The 9,742-nt window shown below is 46.0% G+C and overlaps 2 non-coding genes across 2 annotated transcripts; both read right to left on the bottom strand.

Moving 5' to 3' along the window:
- Nucleotides 1-419: 419 nt before the first annotated feature.
- trnav-cac (transfer RNA valine (anticodon CAC)) lies at nt 420-492 on the bottom strand. The gene has a single exon. It is a non-coding gene; the product is annotated as a tRNA-Val (tRNA).
- A 3,262-nt stretch (nt 493-3,754) lies between these two features.
- On the bottom strand, nt 3,755-3,827 carry trnag-ccc (transfer RNA glycine (anticodon CCC)). Its single transcript has one exon. It is a non-coding gene; the product is annotated as a tRNA-Gly (tRNA).
- Between the last annotated feature and the right edge of the window lie 5,915 nt (nt 3,828-9,742).

Genomic DNA, 9,742 nt, shown 5'->3' with positions numbered 1-9,742 from the left:
AATTCTCGCACGTTGAATAACGACAGACAGCTTCCAAACGAGGCCTTTCAGACACGCCTTTGGGGTACATTTGACAGACAGACAAGTTCAGGAATCCGTGGTGCACTGTGACACCAGCGCATCAGCTTCTTCCCTGTCTTTGAACCGAGCCGCCTGCGCAACGAATGCAAATGCGGTACTGCTTTTCGTAGAAGGATCAGAAGGGGGTAACTACACTCTCAAACAGAATTGCATATGATCAGAACCAGTTTGGATAAAAACTTTGCAATTCTTTGCACTGTCATTAAATGCAATTGCATTACATTTCACTACGCGAGCAGATTTGTTCAAGCAACTTCGAAGGCAGGTTTGCAGGTGGGAAAGCAAGCATGAAAGCTCCGTTCTTGTCCATGGAAAAGGCTGCAGTTGAAAAACAAAGCAGTTTCTGCCCAGTTTTGAACTGGGGACCTTTCGCGTGTGAGGCGAACGTGATGACTACTACACTACAGAAACCAACCACAGCGCCCCCTGCTGCAGCTCAGTGGCATCCAGCACTGAAAGTTGAAGCCATTCTTCGTTTCACCTTTCTGTTTCCAATAGCTCGTTGTTGTCCAGCGTAATTGACATCTTGAAAACTTAAAAAAAGACACGTGAAATTGATGACAAAATATTGACAAGTTTGTCGTCAAAGTTTGGACCCTAGGGCGAGGTGGAATAGGCTGGGACGATTTTCCCTGCAGCGTAACGGCTGCGACATGATCTAATGGAAGGGTTGTAAACTGAGTATTCACGTGTTTTACCCAAGTTGGGGTGAGTTGAAAACTCGAGAGCAGAGGTTTAAGGTGAGAGGGGTGAAATTGACAAAGGAACTGAGGCACATTTCCCACACAGAAGGTTGTGCGTGTATGGAATGAGCTACCAGAGGAAGCGGAGGAGGCTCAGAAAATTGCATGTGTTTCTGGATAGGATGGGTTTAGAGGGTTTGGGGCCAAATACTGGGGAACCGGACTTGTTTAAATTTGGCTATGTGGTGAGCATGGACGAGATACACCGAAGTATCTGTTTCCACGCGGTGTCCCCCAATAACGTTGTGTTGCTTACACCGGCTTTAAAGGATTACTTTTTAGCGGAGCTTGCCGTCGCAGTGTGTGGCACAATCCTTTACTGTGTTCGACTGCTCACGGGAAAGGTAGTATTGCGAAACACTGCAGAAAGGAACGACTTCCTTACTTATGCTCCCACTGACCATACTCTGTGAAAATTTCCCAGATCCTCAGTTAAGGACTTTTGCAGCTGGAAGTTTCCGCAGAAACCCTGTTAACTCGTAAAGTTTTGAGCGAATCGCAAAACAGAAAGCATTTAACACGGAACACAAACAAAGCTGGCATACCTAATGCATTTTCAGACACAGAGATGCATGAATGCAAAATGTGAGATAGTCCGATGGCATGAGTTATAAAGTAATCTCACAACTAACAACAGGACAATTCCAAACTACTCTTTCAAACATACTGCAGCCTTAGGGAACCACCACTTTCCAGACAATACTGAAAAGAGAGAAAGAAAGCACCTAATAAGAATGGGCCATAAAAAGTGAATTTCACCACTCACAGTCTCGATTAGATTACCTTTCCCTTCCGATGTCTCCAGGACGAAAACGAAGGAAATGGGAGAAATTCAACAACATATCACATCGAAATTCGTTGGAACGATTTTCCCAGTGGCCAAAAAAACCAAATAACGACGAGTCGAGTCACCCCAGGACTTTGTTTCACAACAGCGATGAAATAACAGTCTCCATTTGGTTCCAGTGCAAGCTCAACTTGCCTGGAACAGCACAGCTGCTTGCGATTTTCTTCGCGGGAGGCGAACACGATCATGACAGACAGAGACACTTTGAAATATTCGGCACTATCCCACACCACAGCTAATTCCCCGGGAAGCAAAGCCATTTTACTTTTATTTTCAACATCAAAACAGTGGGGTCAGAAACAGCATTTTAACGAGCTGCAGCGTTGGAGTTGATCGGCAGAAATGGCAGCGGTGGGATTCGAACCCACTCCCCCTTCGAAATTGGAACTTGGATCCAGCGCCTTAGACCGCTCGGCCACACCACCAGCCGGCTCCGCGCCCCATTTTCTTGCATTTCCAACTGTGCTCTCCTGCATAACAACAGATGCCAAGTCACATGAAAAGGGTTCCATGATCCCTCTCCGACTCGCACAGCTGCTGGGATGTGACCGTCTACAATAACAATTTCGCAGCAGATAATGAGAGCCCATCAATCCAGACAAAAATCAATGGTAAGCTGAGTCTATCTTCTCAGACTCTCTCCAGCTCCAAATGTATCTGTGAGAATATATGTTCGGTTATGATTTGGTCAAATAACCACGAGCTGCTTGACATTACTGCAATTTCGATTCTTGCTTTGCTGAATGATTTCACCCATTGCTTGAAACAGGACAAGTTTCACGTTTACACGGAACATGAAGCACACCGGACTACAGGGAAAATGCACAAAGCTGAGCAGGCCGTGTTCCACATCATACCGTGCAGCATAATTTCAGTCACTGTGTCTGTTTTGCAGAATAAGAGTCCCAAACAATGTTCCCCACCCTAAAACCGGAGGTCGCATTCCAATCCGAGAACGACAGATCACATTGTGAGAACGCTCTGACCTCGGAGACGGTTCGAGATGACACTTTCCTTGCCTTTTACCTTCACCGTGCAATTTGCTGCAGAGATGTTCACTCCTGGAAATCAGCCACATGGATACCAACTGAGTCGGAAACCTGTGTGGGATTCGACGAGAAGCGACTCAATAAATTTTGCTCAATTCCATGGTGCTTATTAGAAATGCAGTTTCTGTTCACCTAAATCTGAAAGGCAGTTTCTGAACATAGTAACAAAGTCAAAAGGTAATTCCCTCACCCCACCCCCACTCCGGAAGAGGTGCTCACTGCGCTTGATTGCTTTTTGTTCTCGATGTGAAGAACTCTCACGCCTCTGAGTCACCTTCACGTGTCTGGTTGCTGAGTGAGTCACAAAGAAAGAGTTTCAGCAGAGCTGCAACTGCCTCACTTCCCCACTCGACTTCCCCTTTTACATTTTCCTGCTCCTCAGTGATTTCAAGAAAACCATATAGATGCGATGTCATTCTTTAGCCTCTCTGTCGATTCCTCCGTTTCAGTTTCAACATGGCTTAGGTCTCGGGGAACACCTTAATACCAGCGACACCATGAAATCACAGGTCCAGAGGTTCCACTGAGAGTGTAATTTCTTTCATTGCTGTTGCTGATTGAAAGAGCCACTAACGTGCGAACTGCTCCAAAACATGATTCAGGACCTCTGATGCCAATTCCCGCACGTTGAATAACGACAGACAGCTTCCAAACGAGGCCTTTCAGACACGCCTTTGGGGTACATTTGACAGACAGACAAGTTCAGGAATCCGTGGTGCACTGTGACAACAGCGCATCAGCTTCTTCCCTGTCTTTGAACCGATACGCCTGCGCAACGAATGCAAATGCGGTACTGCTTTTCGTAGAAGGATCAGAAGGGGGTAACTGCACTCTCAAACAGAATTGCATATGATCAGAACCAGTTTGGATAAAAACTTTGCAATTCTTTGCACAGTCATTAAATGGAATTGCATTACATTTCACTACGCGAGCAGATTTGTTCAAGCAACTTCGAAGGCAGGTTTTCAGGTGGGAAAGCAAGCATAAAAGCTCCGTTCTTTTCCATGGAAAAGGCTGCAGTTGAAGAACAAAGTAGTTTCTGCCCAGTTTCGAACTGGGGACCTTTCGCGTGGGAGGCGAACGTGATGACCACTACACTACAGAAACCAACCACAGCGCCCCCTGCTGCAGCTCTGTGGCATCCAGCACTGAAAGTTGAAGCCATTCTTCGTTTCACCTTTCTGTTTCCAATAGCTCGTTGTTTTCCAGCGTAATTGACATCTTGAAAACATAAAAAAAGACACGTGAAATTGATGACAAAATATTGACAAGGTTGTCGTCAAAGTTTGGACCGTAGGGCGAGGTGGAATAGGCTGGGACGATTTTCCCTGCAGCGTAACGGCTGCGACATGATCTAATGGAAGGGTTGTAAACTGAGTATTTACGTGTTTTACCCAAGTTGGGGTGAGTTGAAAACTCGAGAGCAGAGGTTTAAGGTGAGAGGGGTGAAATTGACAAAGGAACTGAGGCACATTTCCCACACAGAAGGTTGTGCGTGTATGGAATGAGCTACCAGAGGAAGCGGAGGAGGCTCAGAAAATTGCATGAGTTTCTGGATAGGATGGGTTTAGAGACAAATACTGGGGAACCGGATTTGTTTAAATTTGGCTATGTGGTGAGCATGGACGAGATACACCGAAGTATCTGTTTCCACGCGGTGTCCCCCAATAACGTTGTGTTGCTTACACCGGCTTTAAAGGATTACTTTTTAGCGGAGCTTGCCGTCGCAGTGTGTGGCACAATCCTTCACTGTGTTCGACTGCTCACGGGAAAGGTAGTATTGCGAAACACTGCAGAAGGGAACGACTTCCATACTTTTGCTCCGACTGACCATACTCTGTGAAATTTTCCCAGATCCTCAGTTAAGGACTTTTGCAGCAGGACGTTTCCTCAGAAACCCTGTTAACTCGTAAAGTTTTGAGCGAATCGCAAAACAGAAAGCATTTAACACGGAACACAAACAAAGCTGGCATACCTAATGCATTTTCAGACACAGAGATGCATGAATGCAAAATGTGAGATAGTCCGATGGCATGAGTTATAAAGTAATCTCACAACTAACAACAGGACAATTCCAAACTACTCTTTCAAACATACTGCAGCCTTAGGGAACCACCAAAATTCCAGACAATACTGAAAAGAGAGAAAGAAAGCACCTAATAAGAATGGGCCATAAAAAGTGAATTTCACCAATCACAGTCTCGATTAGATTACCTTTCCCTTCCGATGTCTCCAGGACGAAAACGAAGGAAATGGGAGAAATTCAACAACATATCACATCGAAGTTCGTTGGAACGATTTTCCCATTGGCCAAAAAAACCAAATAACGACGAGTCGAGTCACCCCAGTACTTTGTTTCACAACAGCGATGAAATAACAGTCTCCATTTGGTTCCAGTGCAAGCTCAACTTGCCTGGAACAGCACAGCTGCTTGCGCTTTTCTGCGCGGGAGGCGAACACGATCATGACAGACAGAGACACTTTGAAATATTCGGCACTATCCCACACCACAGCTAATTCCCCGGGAAGCAAAGCCATTTTACTTTTCTTTTCAACATCAAAACAGTGGGGTCAGAAACAGCATTTTAACAAGCTGCAGCGTTGGAGTTGGTCTTCAGAAATGGCAGCGGTGGGATGCGAACCCACTCCCCCTTCGAGTTTGGAACCTGGATCCACTGACTTAGACCGCTCGGCCACACCACCAGCCGGCTCCGCGCCCCATTTTCTTGCATTTCCAGATGCCAAGTCACATGAAAAGGGTTCCATGATCCCTCTCCGATTCGCTCAGCTGCTGGGATGTGCCCGTCAACAATAACAATTTCGCAGCAGATAATGAGAGCCCATCAATCCAGACAAAAATCAAAGGTAAGCTGAGTCTATCTTCTCAGACTCTCTCCAGCTCCAAATGTATCTGTGAGAATATATGTTCGGTTATGATTTGGTCAAATAACCACGAGCTGCTTGACATTACTGCAATTTCGATTCTTGCTTTGCTGAATGATTTCACCCATTGCTTGAAACAGGACAAGTTTCACGTTTACACGGAACATGAAGCACACCGGACTACAGGGAAAATGCACAAAGCTGAGCAGGCCGTGTTCCACATCATACCGTGCAGCATAATTTCAGTCACTGTGTCTGTTTTGCAGAATAAGAGTCCCAAACAATGTTCCCCACCCTAAAACCGGAGGTCGCATTCCAATCCGAGAACGACAGATTACATTGTGAGGACGCTCTGACCTCGGAGACGGTTCGAGATGACACTTTCCTTGCCTTTTCCCTTAACCGTGCAATTTGCTGCAGAGATGTTCACTCCTGGACATCAGCCACATGGATACCAACTGAGTCGGAAACCTGTGTGGGATTCGACGAGAAGCGACTCAATAAATTTTGCTCAATTCCATGGTGCTTATTAAAAATGCAGTTTCTGTTCACCTCAATCTAAAAGGCAGTTTCTGAACATAGTAACAAAGTCAAAAGTTAATTACCTCACCCCACCCCCACTCCGGAAGAGGTGCTCACTGCGCTTGATTGCTTTTTGTTCTCGATGTGAAGAACGCTCACGCCTCTGAGTCACCTTCACGTGTCTGGTTGCTGAGTGAGTCACAAAGAAAGAGTTTCAGCAGAGCTGCAACTGCCTCACTTCCCCACTCGACTTCCCCGTTTACATTTTCCTGCTCCTCAGTGATTTCAAGAAAACCATATAGATGCGATGTCATTCTTTAGCCTCTCTGTCGATTCCTCCGTTTCAGTTTCAACATGGCTGAGGTCTCGGGGAACACCTTAATACCAGCGACACCATGAAATCACAGGTCCAGAGGTTCCACTGAGAGTGTAATTTCTTTCATTGCTGTTGCTGATTGAAAGAGCCACTAAGGTGCGAACTGCTCCAAAACATGATTCAGGACCTCTGGTGCCAATTCTCGCACGTTGAATAACGACAGACAGCTTCCAAACGAGGCCTTTCAGAGACGCCTTTGGGGTACATTTGACAGACAGACAAGTTCAGGAATCCGTGGTGCACTGTGTCACCAGCGCATCAGCTTCTTCCCTGTCTTTGAACCGAGCCGCCTGCGCAACGAATGCAAATGCGGTACTGCTTTTCGTAGAAGGATCAGAAGGGGGTAACTACACTCTCAAACAGAATTGCATATGATCAGAACCAGTTTGGATAAAAACTTTGCAATTCTTTGCACTGTCATTAAATGGAATTGCATTACATTTCACTACGCGAGCAGATTTGTTCAAGCAACTTCGAAGGCAGGTTTGCAGGTGGGAAAGCAAGCATGAAAGCTCCGTTCTTGTCCATGGAAAAGGCTGCAGTTGAAAAACAAAGCAGTTTCTGCCTAGTTTCGAACTGGGGACCTTTCGCGTGTGAGGCGAACGTGATGACCGCTACACTACAGAAACCAGCCACGGGGCCACCTGCTGCAGCTCAGTGGCATCCAGCACTGAAAGTTGAAGCCATTCTTCGTTTCACCTTTCTGTTTCCAATAGCTCGTTGTTGTCCAGCGTAATTGACATCTTGAAAACATAAAAAAAGACACGTGAAATTGATGACAAAATATTGACAAGGATGTCGTCAAAGTTTGGACCGTAGGGCGAGGTGGAATAGGCTGGGACGATTTTCCCTGCAGCGTAACGGCTGCGACATGATCTAATGGAAGGGTTGTAAACTGAGTATTTACGTGTTTTACCCAAGTTGGGGTGAGTTGAAAACTAGAGAGCAGAGGTTTAAGGTGAGAGGGGTGAAATTGACAAAGGAACTGAGGCACATTTCCCACACAGAAGGTTGTGCGTGTATGGAATGAGCTACCAGAGGAAGCGGAGGAGGCTCAGAAAATTGCATGAGTTTCTGGATAGGATGGGTTTAGAGGGTTTGGGGCCAAATACTGGGGAACCGGACTTGTTTAAATTTGGCTATGTGGTGAGCATGGACGAGATACACCGAAGTATCTGTTTCCACGCGGTGTCCCCCAATAACGTTGTGTTGCTTACACCGGCTTTAAAGGATTACTTTTTAGCGGAGCTTGCCGTCGCAGTGTGTGGCACAATCCTTCACTGTGTTCGACTGCTCACGGGAAAGGTAGTATTGCGAAACACTGCAGAAAGGAACGACTTCCTTACTTTTGCTCCGACTGACCATACTCTGTGAAATTTTCCCAGATCCTCAGTTAAGGAATTTTGCAGCTGGAAGTTTCCGCAGAAACCCTGTTAACTCGTAAAGTTTTGAGCGAATCGCAAAACAGAAAGCATTTAACACGGAACACAAACAAAGCTGGCATACCTAATGCATTTTCAGACACAGAGATGCATGAATGCAAAATGTGAGATAGTCCGATGGCATGAGTTATAAAGTAATCTCACAACTAACAATAGGACAATTCCAAACTACTCTTTCAAACATACTGCAGCCTTAGGGAACCACCACTTTCCAGACAATACTAAAAAGAGAGAAAGAAAGCACCTAATAAGAATGGGCCATAAAAAGTGAATTTCACCAATCACAGTCTCGATTAGATTACCTTTCCCTTCCGATGTCTCCAGGACGAAAACGAAGGAAATGGGAGAAATTCAACAACATATCACATCGAAATTCGTTGGAACGATTTTCCCATTGGCCAAAAAAACCAAATAACGACGAGTCGAGTCACCCCAGGACATTGTTTCACAACAGCGATGAAATAACAGTCTCCATTTGGTTCCAGTGCAAGCTCAACTTGCCTGGAACAGCACAGCTGCTTGCGCTTTTCTGCGCGGGAGGCGAACACGATCATGACAGACAGAGACACTTTGAAATATTCGGCACTATCCCACACCACAGCTAATTCCCCGGGAAGCAAAGCCATTTTACTTTTCTTTTCAACATCAAAACAGTGGGGTCAGAAACTGCATTTTAACAAGCTACAGCGCTGGAGTTGATCTGCAGAAATGGCAGCGGTGGGATGCGAACGCACTCCCTCTTCGAAATTGGGACCTGGATCCAGCGCCTTAGACCGCTCGGCCACACCACCAGCCGGCTGCGCGCACCATTTTCTTGCATTTCCAACTGTGCTCTCCTGCATAACAACAGATGCCAAGTCACATGAAAAGGGTTCCATGATCCCTCTCCGACTCGCACAGCTGCTGGGATGTGCCCGTCGACAATAACAATTTCGCAGCAGATAATGAGAGCCCATCAATCCAGTCAAAAATCAAAGGTAAGCTGAGTCTATCTTCTCAGACTCTCTCCAGCTCCAAATGTATCTGTGAGAATATATGTTCGGTTATGATTTGGTCAAATAACCACGAGCTGCTTGACATTACTGCAATTTCGATTCTTGCTTTGCTGAATGATTTCACCCATTGCTTGAAACAGGACAAGTTTCACGTTTACACGGAACATGAAGCACACCGGACTACAGGGAAAATGCACAAAGCTGAGCAGGCCGTGTTCCACATCATACCGTGCAGCATAATTTCAGTCACTGTGTCTGTTTTGCTGAATAAGAGTCCCAAACAATGTTCCCCACCCTAAAACCGGAGGTCGCATTCCAATCCGAGAACGACAGATCACATTGTGAGAACGCTCTGACCTCGGAGCCAGTTCGAGATGACACTTTCCTTGCCTTTTACCTTCACCGTGCAATTTGCTGCAGAGATGTTCACTCCTGGACATCAGCCACATGGATACCAACTGAGTCGGAAACCTGTGTGGGATTCGACGAGAAGCGACTCAATAAATTTTGCTCAATTCCATGGTGCTTATTAGAAATGCAGTTTCTGTTCACCTCAATCTAAAAGGCAGTTTCTGAACATAGTAACAAAGTCAAAAGGTAATTACCTCACCCCACCCCCACTCCGGAAGAGGTGCTCACTGCGCTTGATTGCTTTTTGTTCTCGATGTGAAGAACGCTCACGCCTCTGAGTCACCTTCACGTGTCTGGTTGCTGAGTGAGTCACAAAGAAAGAGTTTCAGCAGAGCTGCAACTGCCTCACTTCCCCACTCGACTTCCCCGTTTACATTTTCCTGCTCCTCAGTG

This window comes from Chiloscyllium punctatum, chromosome 13 (assembly GCF_047496795.1).
Source record: "Chiloscyllium punctatum isolate Juve2018m chromosome 13, sChiPun1.3, whole genome shotgun sequence".
Taxonomy (NCBI): Eukaryota; Metazoa; Chordata; class Chondrichthyes; order Orectolobiformes; family Hemiscylliidae; genus Chiloscyllium; species Chiloscyllium punctatum.
The sequence above is the reverse complement of the archived record's forward strand: the minus strand, read 5'-3'. Positions and strand labels throughout refer to the sequence as shown.